At 35.8% G+C, this 14,322-nt stretch overlaps 1 pseudogene; it reads left to right on the plus strand.

The window, feature by feature from the left end:
* The first annotated feature begins 3,273 nt into the window (after positions 1-3,273).
* LOC147886597 (uncharacterized) lies at positions 3,274-4,993 on the plus strand (annotated as a pseudogene).
* Positions 4,994-14,322: the final 9,329 nt, after the last annotated feature.

Consider the following 14,322-nt stretch of genomic DNA (forward strand, 5'->3'; position numbering starts at 1 on the left):
ATCCTATTTCTAAAGCTAGATGTAGCTACCGCAACAGATGTTACTCATACATTTAAAGTTATATTCAAAGAGACATGTGAAAGTGCATTATGACATGATGCATTGCAACCTTTTGTATTCAACTTTGGTAAGTGCACTACATTTTCTAAATAATATTCCAAGTATTGATGGTTGTATTTCTAGTACATGATCTATTTATGTATATAAAAAACATGTCAACTTTTTTATTCTTTCAAATGACTTGTTAATAACGTTTAAGTAAAATGTGTGCTGATACAAGCAAGAATTAGAAGGTCTATCACTATTTTTGTTAATATAGCATTTGCAAAATACTTTATTTTTCTCTCCTCTTGAACTAGAATATTGATCTTCAATAAATGCAATTAACTCATTAATTTGTTTGGCCATGGTTTTGACATAGTGGGCACTCATTATCCATCTCTTTTTTCATTAGTGATTTAGATTATTGCATACCATTTAGAATTTAAAAGTTATGAGTTTATTTATATTTTTATCTTATTTTTATTAGGTATACTATTGATCATATCATGGCTTCAAAGACTCACATAAAGGTGTTTGACTATGGATCATTTGAGAAGAAGCTTTTGGGATATGTTAGAGTACTTGGTGACTCTACCCATAGCATGATGCGTAAGGAGATATGCAAGATGGAATCATTGATGTTCCTTTTCATTTCATTATCAAAGATGACAATGATGATGAAGGTTGCATACTAAATACAACACAAGAAAAACATTGGAATGTTGAAGAGGATAGGTGTGTTGGTATAAATAGGGCTCTAAGTATGATTGTTGATGAGATCACACCATCAAAACGTGTTTGCAGAACATAAGATAATATTCATAAAGAACTTGATATTGTAAATATTGATGAAGGAGGTGAGCATGTTTCTTGTAATCCTAGTATAAATATGCACAAAAGTAAACTTAATTTAGTAAGGTCTATTCTTGAAGATTGGGAGAGTCATTGTGAAAAAGTTCACAAAAAATTGAGGCAGCGTAAGACACCTACAGATGATAAATTTGAGCTCCTCACAGAGAATCTTAATGGAAAGCCTAAAGTTCAAATATGGTGTGAAGAATGTGGAATGCCATATGGATCAGGATCCATTTAAGGCAAGCAATCAGGTTATACTTGCTTGTCTAATTTTCTAAGAACCCATATTCTAGAAAGCCAGAAACATAAGAAAAGATATGCTACCAATCAAGGATTTATCTCACTGAAGAAGCATCTCTTCGAAAAGATAGCATGAAGGAGGCTCAAGACGATGTTGATGATGCAGAAATAATTCTTGATGCTATTGCGAAAATGCACATTTTCAATAATTCTCATGAAGGTAATGATCTCCACTAGAAGCAATAGAGCTTATGTTTTTAGTTTGCATAACTATGATCATTCAGAGATGACAAGAGACTTGCTTTTGTTAGAATTTTCATAAATAGGGTCAAAAAAATATTCTTTTGAAAATTTTAATTATCGAGTATGTTGCAGAAGCAAAGTTTGAGATTATTGAAGCAACTTTGAATGACTACAAGGATGAAAATGCTGTAAGAGTGGCATGTGGATATGATGGAAAATGGTTGTTTTTGTGCCCTCAAGGTTCAAATCTACAAACTAGTTTATCATAACATATCAAAGGAAAAGCTCACATCACTTGTTCCAGCAAGAAATCAATGGAGCCATGTCCAATATTATCAAGGGTTGTTGGCCAACCTAGGACGCATTTTGACAAAGATCCATGACAAACATCATTGGGGACGTTCCTTGTATCAACAAAGGAGTTTAAAGTGTTGCAACCAAAATGTGGTGAGACAGAAGCTCTCTCTGATTCCTTAACTGAGTCATAATTATCTTCATCATAAAATTTGAATTTGTTATGTTGGGGATTATGGCAAGCTAATGTTCATGTCAATGGTTGTGAAATTAATATTAAGTCATTTTTAATGGATCAAAAGATAGGGCATGAATGGTTTTGTGAACCATATACAAAGGCCACTTTACATGATGGGAATATGGAATACAAGATAGATGGATGCTTCAAGCACATAAATTGTCTTCATATATCAAGCATTGAAGATCCATTTCAAGGTTTCTCATGTGAACACTGTAAGAAAATTTCAAGTTATTCTGATTTTCATATGAGATTATATAGAGAGAATCTTGTCGTTAAGAAGAGAGGAACTAGGAAAAGAGGCAAAGGAAGGCGGGTAGAATACCTGACAATTAAAGAGGTAAAAAATGCCACTTTTGAGTGTAAGAAAAGTTTGAATGAAGAAAAACGAAGGCTGTGGTAGGCAACATAAAAAATTGCAATGTTGTCAGTCAGAGTCAAAACTTTGAAAGAATCAAGTGTTGAATGTATGAATAGGAAAGATGTTCAATGCTTTTGTAACAACATAATTGAAGCTCATAGACAAGGAAAGTTTGGTGGAAAATCAGCCTTGTGGGATTTTTTTCAAGAGGTGGCACAAAACATGTTACAGTCAAAGCAAGGACATAGGTTTAGTGAGTCTACAAAAACCATATATGAACTTATTAATCTATGGGGTGGTCCATGTCTACATGACTTCTTGAGTGTAAACCTTGCAGGTCCATCTTTGTCTACCACTAGAAGGCAAGGAAGAAAAGCAATTGAATTTATAATTGGTGAGCACGAATACATTTTTGATGATGTTGGGAAGATCTATATGGATGCAAAAAAAAGATATGGAGTCATTTTATAGTTCCAGTTATCATAGTGGAAGATGAGACGACCATTAAGCATCGAATAAGGTAATTTTAGCTCTCTATGCATTCTACTTTTATCTATATCATCAAGATATTTATAATTGCTATGTTTGGAAATCTCTCAAAAATATGAGGAAGTTATTAAACTCTATAATCGTGTTGTGTAGATGGAATGCAAAAGATGACACTCTTATTGGGTTTTGCGGAAAGAAAGGAGTATATCATCAATGCTCATTAAATGACTCCATTGTTGTTCATGAAGGCTCACAAGGATACTCAAATATTATAGATGCCATTCAAAATCATATCATAGGTCATTATGCTAGACTTTTGATTGTTAATCCTCTTCATGATCTTCTTCCACGACTGGCTTTGGTTGTGCATTGCACATGCAATTGTTTTGATAGTGATTTTGTAAGGAACCAATGGAATCTTTTGGAGACATTGTGGAATGCAAACCTGAAAGATAAAGTTGGACCCATAATTGGACATGCTTTAGATGGAGATAGTAGAAGATGAAAGTTGATGCTTGAAGACTATTTGGAGAAAAGCGAACAACATTTTGCTATCAATTGGTGTGGATGGAATTTGAGAGCAAAAATTGTAGGAGGAAATGTGTATGGCATTCATGATCAAGACTTTGTACACTGTGGAAAGAAACTTACAAGTCCACTTGATAGTCCTACTCGACAACTAGCAATTGGATGTGTTTGGATCACAATAAATCATGTATCTATTATTTACAATTCTTTTTCAATTGAGAAGAACAAGCTACGAGATGGAGATATTCAAAGGAATGATCGACAAAATTGGGGAGCAACTCAAATGATTGCAAGTAGACAAGTACAGAAATGTTTGAGAAAACTTCCAAAAAAAGAAAGAAGTATGAAGAGGACTGAGGCCTATTTGATGATTGTTGCTGATTATATTGATATTTTCTTGTCACCATATTTGATTTTGAAGGAGCGTGTGATGCTTGCAGCCAAGGTAGTTTTCTTTTTCAAAATTTGGCGACTATGGATTCATCACCATCCAACCTACACCTTGAAGAAAAATTTCATCCGTAGGGAGGCTTATACGGACTACATAATTTCTTGTCATTTGTTGTATTGCTCATAAAGATGTTTCGAGATTTTTATCCCAATTTGTAAAGTTGGAGGCATGATTGGGCAAGAAAGAGCATTTGATCTTGGAGATTTTCTACATAGCTTGAATAAAATTGCCATGCATGAGTGTGCTCAAAATGGTCTAACTTTCTCTAGGGCTCATAAAAAGCAAGAGCATATATGGAAACATTTGAACAAACAAGAAGGAATGATTAAAGGAAATCTAGGTGACTATGAGATTGTTTCTTTTGATGAAAAGATGATTGATGCATTGAAGGAGGGCTCACAACAAGCTCACATACTATGTGAGTCTTTGGATTTGAAACCTAGCAAGGCTAAAAACTTGAAATGGTGGTTTCAACCTTGGCTGGATGCAAGGTCTATGTGGTCTAAGCTAGATGCTGAAATGGGAGAAGCTGATGAGAATGATGACTTTGTGGAGCCATGTGGTGAAGAATCTATGGATGAGAATAGCAATGAAAGTGAAGAGGTTATTGCATTTAGTGAGATTAGACATGAAATTGAAGACATTTTGCAGGAAACAATAAACACGCCCCCTAAAAAAAACATTAGCCCCATTGTAGAAGTGGCCGAAAAAATTATTTTCAAGTGAAAATTGGTGAGCCAACTCAATGGATGTCCAACCTTGTCAAAAGATAGACTCACAAGGGTAAAGCAAGGTGTTTACTTCAACCATGAAGCAGAAGCACAATCATCAAATGGAAATTTGTTTGGCATAGGTTGTGAATGTGCTATATACTTTCACAATGACACAAAAGGACAACGAAATCAACACATATGGCAAAGCTACAATCATGAGGAAGATGGATGCAACTCATGGTACATGGTACTTAGGAAGAGTTCAAAAGATGAGGAAGAAAATCGAAGGGAGGTACGTGGATTATAAGCGTGGCTTTGATTTAGTAGATAGGCCCCAAGGTTTGGAAGTTCAGCTTGGATGGTATCAAAGGGAAAAAGGAGCACAAATGTTCACTTATGATTTGACAGACTTAAACATGGTGGACATTGAAACAATTATTGCATTAGCAAATTTGACATATAATGTAAGAACGGACAAGTACCAGCTAGATGAGAATAACTACAAAGTTTTTAATGACTTCTTGAAAAGTGCTAGATAATGATATGTCACATGTATTGCATAAGGACTTGGGCAAGTTCTTGAGGCAAAATTCTACATTTTTTGTAAGTCAAATACCTTTAGATAAACTTGAAAACAGACTTTTCTTGAGATATAATTCTATATTTTTTATAAGTCAAGTAATTTAGATAAACTTGAGTGCAAATGTTTTCTAGCTTTATCTACTTACATTAATCATGCAAAATTCTTGATTCTTGTTGGTGAAAAAATAGGGCAATAGTGGATGGAGGGTCAAATTTGGAACCCAAGTGGCCTGTTTTAGGGCTCTCCCTTGGCTATAATCTTTACACTATAAAAAAGATAATTCCACATCCTCCATATTATCTAGCTAAGGCCATTCAAGGATCCATCAATGAGGAGGAGAAGTCTGCATAGCAGCCTTTAGTCTAGCTATCTCTAGTTTATTTTTTACCATGTCTAAGTCTAAGGTTTTGATTGTACTCTTGATGACAAGTCTTGGTTGTAACTTGTATCTATTTTTAGATATCAATATTCTTGTACTTTGGATCCAACTCTTCCTTTTTCATTTGGTACTTTTGATGAAATTTGGCTATTATAGCTTGTGACCCTCGGTTGTGTGCTAGAGTCTGAATATCAAATTGAGCACATAAAAAACAAAGTTTATTTACCAAATTGTGCAATCAATGCAAGTGTGATATGGATCTCATCGAAGCTTGCAGAAACATCCTGAACCTCTAACTAAACCTTCGTGTGAAATTCCATATTGTGCAACAAAAGATGGATTGTAAAACTCTAAAGGACTACTAAAGGAAGAATAGACTATATCCAAGAAACTATGCATCCAATGTACAAGTGGTGTATGGCTTCCCTTAAAGATCCACGCATTCCAATTAATATATCTGCCAAAATATCTCATTATTTTATTTACATATGGTCTCAAAATTGTGAGTGGGAAGCATGGGTCCTTCAAAAGTTTGAATTGAAATATAGTAGACATGGAATAAAGGGTGCTTTCCAAACTGAAAATTTGTCAGATGCATTAAATAAAGAAGCTATAATATTTCATTGCTCTACAAATGTTCCTTTTATATCATTTGCATCTAGCATATGGTTTGGAAGTTAGGATATTCAAAAATTTAGAAAAAAGTGATGCAAATACATAAATATGAAAGCATGTAGCTTAAATAAAAGTAAAGCGACATAAATTGAGAAAATGGTACGGATTGAGTGATAGTAAGCTTAATAACTTTGTGCACTTAACATGATTAAGTCGGATGCCTTTATGATGAGATGATAAACAGTACCTTTTCCTAATAGAAAAAGTGGCATATAGGCAACATGATGCTTGTGCATGCATCATATTGAATATAAACACTTGTACTAAATCAACATAATGCTACTACATGCATCATATTTAATATAAAAACTCCCATTAGATCAACATAAGGTTAAAGTTTGGGCCATCTTCTTATAAGTTTGTGCCATTTTATTCATGGTTCAATTCAAGTTACTTCATGCAAATCTATAGTAGCTAGTGACGGTTTGGGAGCATGCAAGGGAAAGAAAATTGGATATGGTGGAGTAAATACATGAGATTTTGGGAATTGAAAAGATCAAAAGTTGAAAATGTGTTCTATTAGGTACTAGTATGGGTGTAAAGCATGCATCTCTGTGACATACAAATTAAAGGGTTTTATTCAATCATACAATACAATTTCTCATAAGTAGCGTCTGTTTCAACTTACACTGAAATGTACAAGAGGAGGGCAAAAAATATAGGTTCTCAAATTTCAAATTTATTGAAGGGATATAAATATTGATCAAAAAATTCACAGTAGGGGTATATAAAATAGATAAAATGTGGTTACAGAGGGGTTTTTAAATACCTTTTGAATGCATGTTGTATAGCTGGCTTATGTAAGGTGGACCCCCCGAGCGTTTAGCCATCACCCCTTCCTTTAGGCTTCTCAAAAGTTTGATCATACCATCTTGCAATAATTATTTTGATTGCCAAATATCATGATGACAATACTTGTGACATTTCCCTCGTACCAACCCCTAACACCGGTAGCTACTCATGCGTCCCTCCTGCATCAAGTTTAAGCTTTCTCCTTCATAGATTGCATTGACTTCCTTCAGAGATTGCTCGATCATGGCATGGCATTCCCCATGTTCTACTTGTTTGGAAAGTTGGTCAACAGGCAAGTAAATCCCAAGACTTTGGTTGTGAAAATTTGCCACTAATTACCCAAGCACAATGGCCCATATTTTTGTACCTTGGAGCATTTTCGCAAGGATTGCTTGTATGATATATTGATTGACCATTTGTTGAAGATTATAATGTTTTCTATGACATAAATACTATTGTGGATACGGATTTAGATACTATTACAAATACAGATATCAATATTGTTACATATATTTATATTGATACTGATATTGATAATGATACTGATATTGTTACAGATAGAGATACATATACCTTCATACTAAAATAAAGATACAAATACTTGCCTATTGGCATGGTATCATATATACATGGTATTATATGCTTGGAAATACCAAAACAATGGTTTGATTGCAAGAGCATAGAAAGTTGTTAGGAACAACAAAGTATTCAAAGACGATACTAAAAATCGTATGATATGAATTTCTAGCCTTGATTGCCCATTGGTATACTATCATACACCCCTTGTCTTACATACTTGGAAATGCTTAAACAAAATTTTACTTTACAAGAACATAAATAGGTATTATAAACAACGATTGCTCATTCACAATGTTTACACAGGCATATAGGCACAACCGAGGCCTACTCGAGTGTGTACACATAGCTCATACTAGGTTCTATACTTTAAAACAAAATAAATCCACCCAACATTCAATAGGCTCTTATCTTTAACACATTAACTCTAGCAAAAGATACAAAGACATTCCAATGAACTAGGAGGACGTAGTGCGCTGGAGCATTCATGCTCTCTTGTCTACTATGCTTCCTGGTTTCTTATGCTTTCTTGTTTATTATTTATACGAGACAGTTTTCATGTAGAGCTGCAGATACACGTATTCCTGAGTGAACACTCTACACATGAACATACCGAAGCTACTGCTGACAACTTGGCCCATAATAATAACGATAGTGATAAAACAACCAGCAAACAGGAAGGGGATTCCTCAATCCAAAAGTTACCACTTGAAGTTGAATCCAGCCCAAGCGAATGAATCCGTTCAATGGACCGCATCAACTCGCCTGCATAAGAGAAATGAGTGTATCCGGCTAGCGATAAACATCTTGCAAAAGAATCTCAGAACTCAGAAGTCAGGCTTGATTCCTGAACATCCATAAATTTTTGCCCGTATACCCTCTACTCTCAAGAGCCTCACTGGAACGCAGCCAGATGTACGTCGAGAGCTTCCAGCCAAGACAATGCCAGACTTTACAAGCTCTCGACCGTCGAGCCGAACATCAACCAGGTGAAAGAGCTCAATGAGCATTGTGGCGTACCCTTCAGTGGTCTCTCGAGCTAGCAGAGTGTAATGAGAGCAGCCATTGCAATTCCAATTCCCTCTCTCGAGCCATTGCAATTCACACTCTGCGTGCTCGTCCGTAGTAGGCGACATGAGCACGGTGCCGAGTGAGATGACAATACTCTCTGCCGCAATTGTACCCCGAGCAGACTAGCCTCTAGCATCGTTTCCGATTCTCATCGCAACACCAGCCTGAGCCCAGATCGCACCTTCCTGGCACCTGGTCGCCGTCACGTCCTCTTTGTCTGGGTGATGCCGACACACCCCGTTCTCTTGGGCAAGGAAAGCGCTGCATACCCTGTATATCATATATGTCTCCCAGCTGCCAGATTTATCTTCCGTCATCCATAGTTTGCCAGTGCACACCTCCCCAGCGCCCCGCTGCCTTTATGGCTATTCTCAGGTCATCATTGCCTCCCTTGCTGGCCAGCCTGGTCCCCGTAAGCCGCACGGCTGTTCACATGGCCTCTCACTGGTACATGCTTGTGACCCGAGACAAAACTCAAGACTCCAGGCTCAGGGGACCTCTTCCATCATTTGTTTGAACTTTTTTTGTGCCAATGGTATAAATTACATCCGTAGGCCATGAGCGTAAGGGGGATGTGATCAGTGCTTGCTCATACGTGCGTCACAGCAAGAATTCTAGTCCTAGTTCTTCATTCAATGCTGCAATGATGCGGGATTTTGACAAATTCTACTTTTTTTTTTACAGCCGAGCAATCGTTGCCAGTTGGTACCACGTTCGTCTTCTTCTGTATTTCACAAATTTGATACGTCAACCATTAAAACAAGTGAATTACATTCAGAAGGCCTGCCGTTAAGAGAACTTATTTTGTATTTATCAATCTAAGGTAGTGTATATAAGAGGGTGGTTGGACCAGTAAATGAAGTTTGTTCCAAATATATTGTTGTTATTGTAATTATTTGTCCATATGTGGTATATAGTAGATCCATTAATAGTAGTTGGTTGATTAATTAATTGAGTTAATTAATTTTTTTTCATGAAATGAAATAGTTTTTTGTTATTGCTGTTTGAATTAATGAGGTTGATGTTGAAATCTCCTATCATGATAAATGTTATGGTGCCACTATTTATTTTTGCTAGTGCAATTTGTAGTGACTTAAGTAGTATTTCTGTTTTCGTTAATAGGGAATTGTACACATTTATGACTGCAATATCTTTTGATGGTTTCATTTTAAAGATTGTAAGATAGCATTGACATTCTTGGTTTTCAATATAATCATCTTGAACGAGTTGGATGTTGTTTTTGTAACATGTTGCAATTCCTACTCCGTGGGACTTTTCCAAGCATGTGAATCCTGGCAAGGATATGTGTTTTTGTTTTGTTATGTTATTCTTGGAGGCAGAGGATTATAACACTTAGTAGGCTTTTGTCATTCACTATGTTTATGTGACATGAGATCAAGGCACGCGTATTTAGTGATTGTAGTGTCATGATTTTTTGGTCTTTCATAGCGAAGTTAGTTTGAAGAGTGTGCCATGGTTTTCCTTTTTTAAGTCTTTGCATTTCTTTTAAGACGTCAACTTTGATGTGTTTGTGTTGTAATGGCTTGATCATGTAAAGGTTGTCTGGGTTTCTTATATGTGATAGTGCTGTGTATGTTAATCCATGTGACTTTATGTTTGATGGGTCAAATGCACTTTATGTTTGATGGGTCAAATGCAAGTTGATCGATTATTAGTCCTTGAGAATGGTGGATGGCTCTAGCTACTGCAGGTTGGATTGGAAATTGTATACGTGTAACTGAATTGAGGTTGTTTTTGCCAATTTGGAATTCTCTTGTGATTTATAGTATTGGAGTCCATTCTTTTGGAATGTGTACATTGTAAAGAGTTGAGTTGTTAATTTATGATTGTCTTCCTATGGATGGATTGTTGAATAAGATCCAAACTACTTGTTTTTCATGTGTTATGTTCGAAGTTTTAAAAATACCATCAGCGCCGTTTACTAATCCATCAAGGATGTCGAGATTTCCTGAACATATTTCCACTATCATGCCTGGCTTTAGTTGGAGTTTTTGGTGTAGTCCTCTTGTGTTTGTTGGATTTGAAGGTATTGTTATTGTTTTGCTATATGTCTTGTGGCGTTTGTCTATTGCTTTAAGGATATGAGGACTTTCTTTGAGTAAGTGAAATACCTCTTCATTATGAGCGTCTTTAGAGCCATTAGTGTAGAATAAGTGAGGTACACTTTCTTTTTGAGTTGGTTGTCTATGATATTTTTTGTTAATGTATGATATGCCGTTGTTGTATGCTCCCCGATTTATATTCTATTGAGTATTTCAATGTATTCAGCATTTTCTTGGTGCATTGGTATTGTTAATTCATATTGAAAGATATTGTCTATCCAAAAAGAAGTTTGCATAGTTGATTGTGTTGATTGGTTAATAAATAGCCATGAATCCTTAGTGGGACTTGCTTGGCATAAGTCTCCACAAAGTAGAATATCAACACCTCCAAAGGGTTCGTTGTGGTTGTGCTTGATTTCACGAAGCCACATATGAGCTGCCAAGATACTTCATCGAACACAACTAGTTGAAGGTCTTTGTAGAGTAGTGAAAGTTCTTGTAATTTTTCACTAGAAAGACTTGTGTAGTGCGCTACCATTAGGGGCAGTGTAGTGCAACGTGCATCGTGGTTCTGCCAATGTTGAAAGCAGCTTTTCCTGTATATGCTAGGAGTAAAACCTTTGGTGAGTCAATGTTATGTGTTTGTTTGTGGGAGTAATTTTGTGATAGAGCTTGTACTATTGTTAGAAGTGTGAATGTCTTACCTATTCTTGCATTTCCTTTCAAGAAGAGGTGAAATTCTTGTGATGGGAAAATCTTTTTTTAGCATTATGTCCTCTACAATTAAACGTTGTTTTATGTTTAACGTTCTGAAGCTTGTGTAGTATTCTGTGTTTAGTGCCATTGTATATTTCTTGAAAGTGTAATTAGGATGTTGCTTGGATTTGGGTTGATTGGGCATGTCTATTACAATGTCATATTTGTCAATGTTATTGATGTTCTCAACATTTGATGTGGTCGTGTCTCTAGAAGTACTTGTTGAATTTTCCATTATTTTTAGAATTAGCTTGTTGAATTTGTTTTTGTTTGGGTCAATAATGTCTTTGTTGTTGTTATATTTATCATGCCATGTAAATTTGTTGTTATCAAGGCTTGATTCCACTTTGTGAAATGGAAGAAATAGAAGACATTGCTCCCTATAGGAGTTCTCAAGATCCTTGATTTCATTGTAGTTGTTGAAATGGATTATTTTTTCTCTTTTTCTTTCTTTTGTTGTTTCTCCATTGTTTGTGTATTTACTAACAAAAGTTGCCAAACAAATTTTTTGAAGTGCTATATTTCGCTTCAAATATTTTGTAATGATGTCATCAAAATAAATTTAAGTACTTTGAGGATTGATGTTTTGCAATTGTTCGCGTCACTTTAGTAGTAACATTCGTTTATCTGGAGGGTTTGCATTTATATTTTAAAATTTCCTTGTTGAATTAAATAGTAGTAATGATGACGGTGCTAAATAAATTGCTTGTTGTAAACTTATGTGCTGAGTATTTAAGATTACGTTTCCCACTTTCCTAATTCTTTCATTAGGTGGTGCACCAGTATTAATCATTTGTGAAAGTGCTTCTTTCACTGGCTATAGTTGTTTCTTTGTTAATTTTTGTCATGTAAGATGTATAATAAGCTACAGCTCCATGGGGATTTAGTATAAATTGTACATCAGTGTTTGCTCCCCATAAGTTCGATAGTTGAGGGTTGAAGTTGTTTGTGTAAATGTCTTTAGGTTGTCTTCTTAAGAAGAGAGTTGGTTGTAAAATAGAGCCACGAAGAGCTAATATGTATTGTTCTTTTGATTTGTGAACATAATATTGAGCAGTTGTGATTGGGTCAGCATGTAAGAGATGTCTTGTCTATGTCTGCGGGTTTGGCATGCTTTTCTTCAGGAGATCTTAGGTTGAGTTTATAGATTTCTTCTACCAATGGCTCCCAAATTTTTTCTATAGAAGCTGACAATGTTAAGAAAAATGTTGGAGGACCTAGTTGTCTAACCATTGCAAAAAGATTTTTCTTGAGGTAGTGCTTATTTTTCACTGTTAAAAAGAAAACAAAAACTAATTAACAAACAATATAAATGAAATTGTCAAGAAAAAAAAACAATAATTTCTACCTTATTCATATGATTCTTCAGCAACTTCTTGGAATGAATGCTTCAAAGATCATCGTGGATTCTTCTTGATGGGAGAATGCTTGACCAAATTTTCCTTAGGGGGCTTGCTTGTAGAAGCAAAAACTAAAGGCATTGACTTTGGAGTGATAAGCCAACAAAAACAAAAAATAATTGGTCCAAGCTCACAACAATACTGTGTAAAAGATAGAGGGACGATTCGTTTTGAAGCACTGATAAAAATAGAATCATTTAAAAGTAGTGATAAAAATAGAGAAGACTTGCGGAAAACTGCTATGCAAAAATCTTCTTCAAGCCTGGAAGAACGTGGGTGCAAGTGGCAGCATAGATTTCGAGGGTTCTCTAATACGCTCGTCTCTACTGCTATGTGAGTGTAGTTGCAGTAAGGAGGCAAGAAAATTATTCAACTATTTGTGAGTATGGGAGTGCAGAGGCAGCCAGGAGTAGGAAAGAAAGGAGCGAAAGACATGCAAAGACACAGCCAAATGGCGCACCCAGTTTCAAAGAGAAGGAAGCAACCAAATGATTAAATGGTTTTAGGTATGGGAGTGTAGAGGCAGGCAGATGCAGTTAAGGAACGAGTCCTTGCGACTTGCAAGGCCATGGCACGACGACCAAGCAAGCACTGAATGACAGCAGGACATAGAAAAGGAGCGAGGCGAATACACAGAGTTGCAGCAACGAGGGAGATGAACCACAAAGTCCTAGACTACATTTGCTTGGAAGAGCACAACAGCTCCTTAGTGCTAAGCTATCACCTACACAAAAACACTCACGGTCATCGATTACGTTAGAACCAAAGCACAAAAAAGACACCGTAGCTTTTGTTTTCTTGAGTGAGCATAATGAAAGCGACGTAGAGGACATATTTTGCATAGACGCAGGATGGTTACACAAACAAAGGACGTTTTCTTGCATAGAAGTAGGAGATTTAGTAGTGATGGCTACCAATCAAGGCCGACAATGAGCATAACACTATATTAGAGAATTTGGGAAAATCCCAATTCCCACGAAATAAAATATAGTCACTTCAAAAGTAAAATTTGATGTTTTTTATTGAAACATTAGTGCCATTGAGGACCCAAGTTTCAATTATGTTGGGGGAGACTAGACCATGCACAATACTTTCCCAATTCCTAGAAACCCAAGCAAAAATCTTCCGTATGTTGCTATGGCAAAAGGCCTTAATAGATGTGAACATGGCTCCATGGCCAAAACATTTGTTGATTTGCTAGTGAAAGAAAGATGTTTGTTCTTTCGTATGCATCGAAACCACAAACAAAAGCCAATTTATAGATGTTGCGTTAGGAAGATTCATTGGAGTAAATTAAATTGGAGTATTGATATATGCAATAGGATTGTTATAGATCTTTGACATCCATCATATAAATGTGGTCTTCAAAAACAAAATTAAACTTGCAACAACTGTCAATTTTTATTTGGTATATTAGATGTATCAAATTAATGTCAAATGCATATGTTTCTATGTTGATAAATTGCAGTATTGACATATGCAATAGGATTATGGTAGAGCTTTGACATCCATCATATAAATGTGGTGTTCAAAAACACCGTTCCATCACAATAGAGCTCATGAATTAATCTCC

Source organism: Dipteris shenzhenensis, chromosome 24, assembly GCF_047967505.1.
Source record: "Dipteris shenzhenensis isolate YYH24624 ecotype China chromosome 24, Dip_SZ_1.0, whole genome shotgun sequence".
Lineage (NCBI taxonomy): Eukaryota > Viridiplantae > Streptophyta > Polypodiopsida > Gleicheniales > Dipteridaceae > Dipteris > Dipteris shenzhenensis.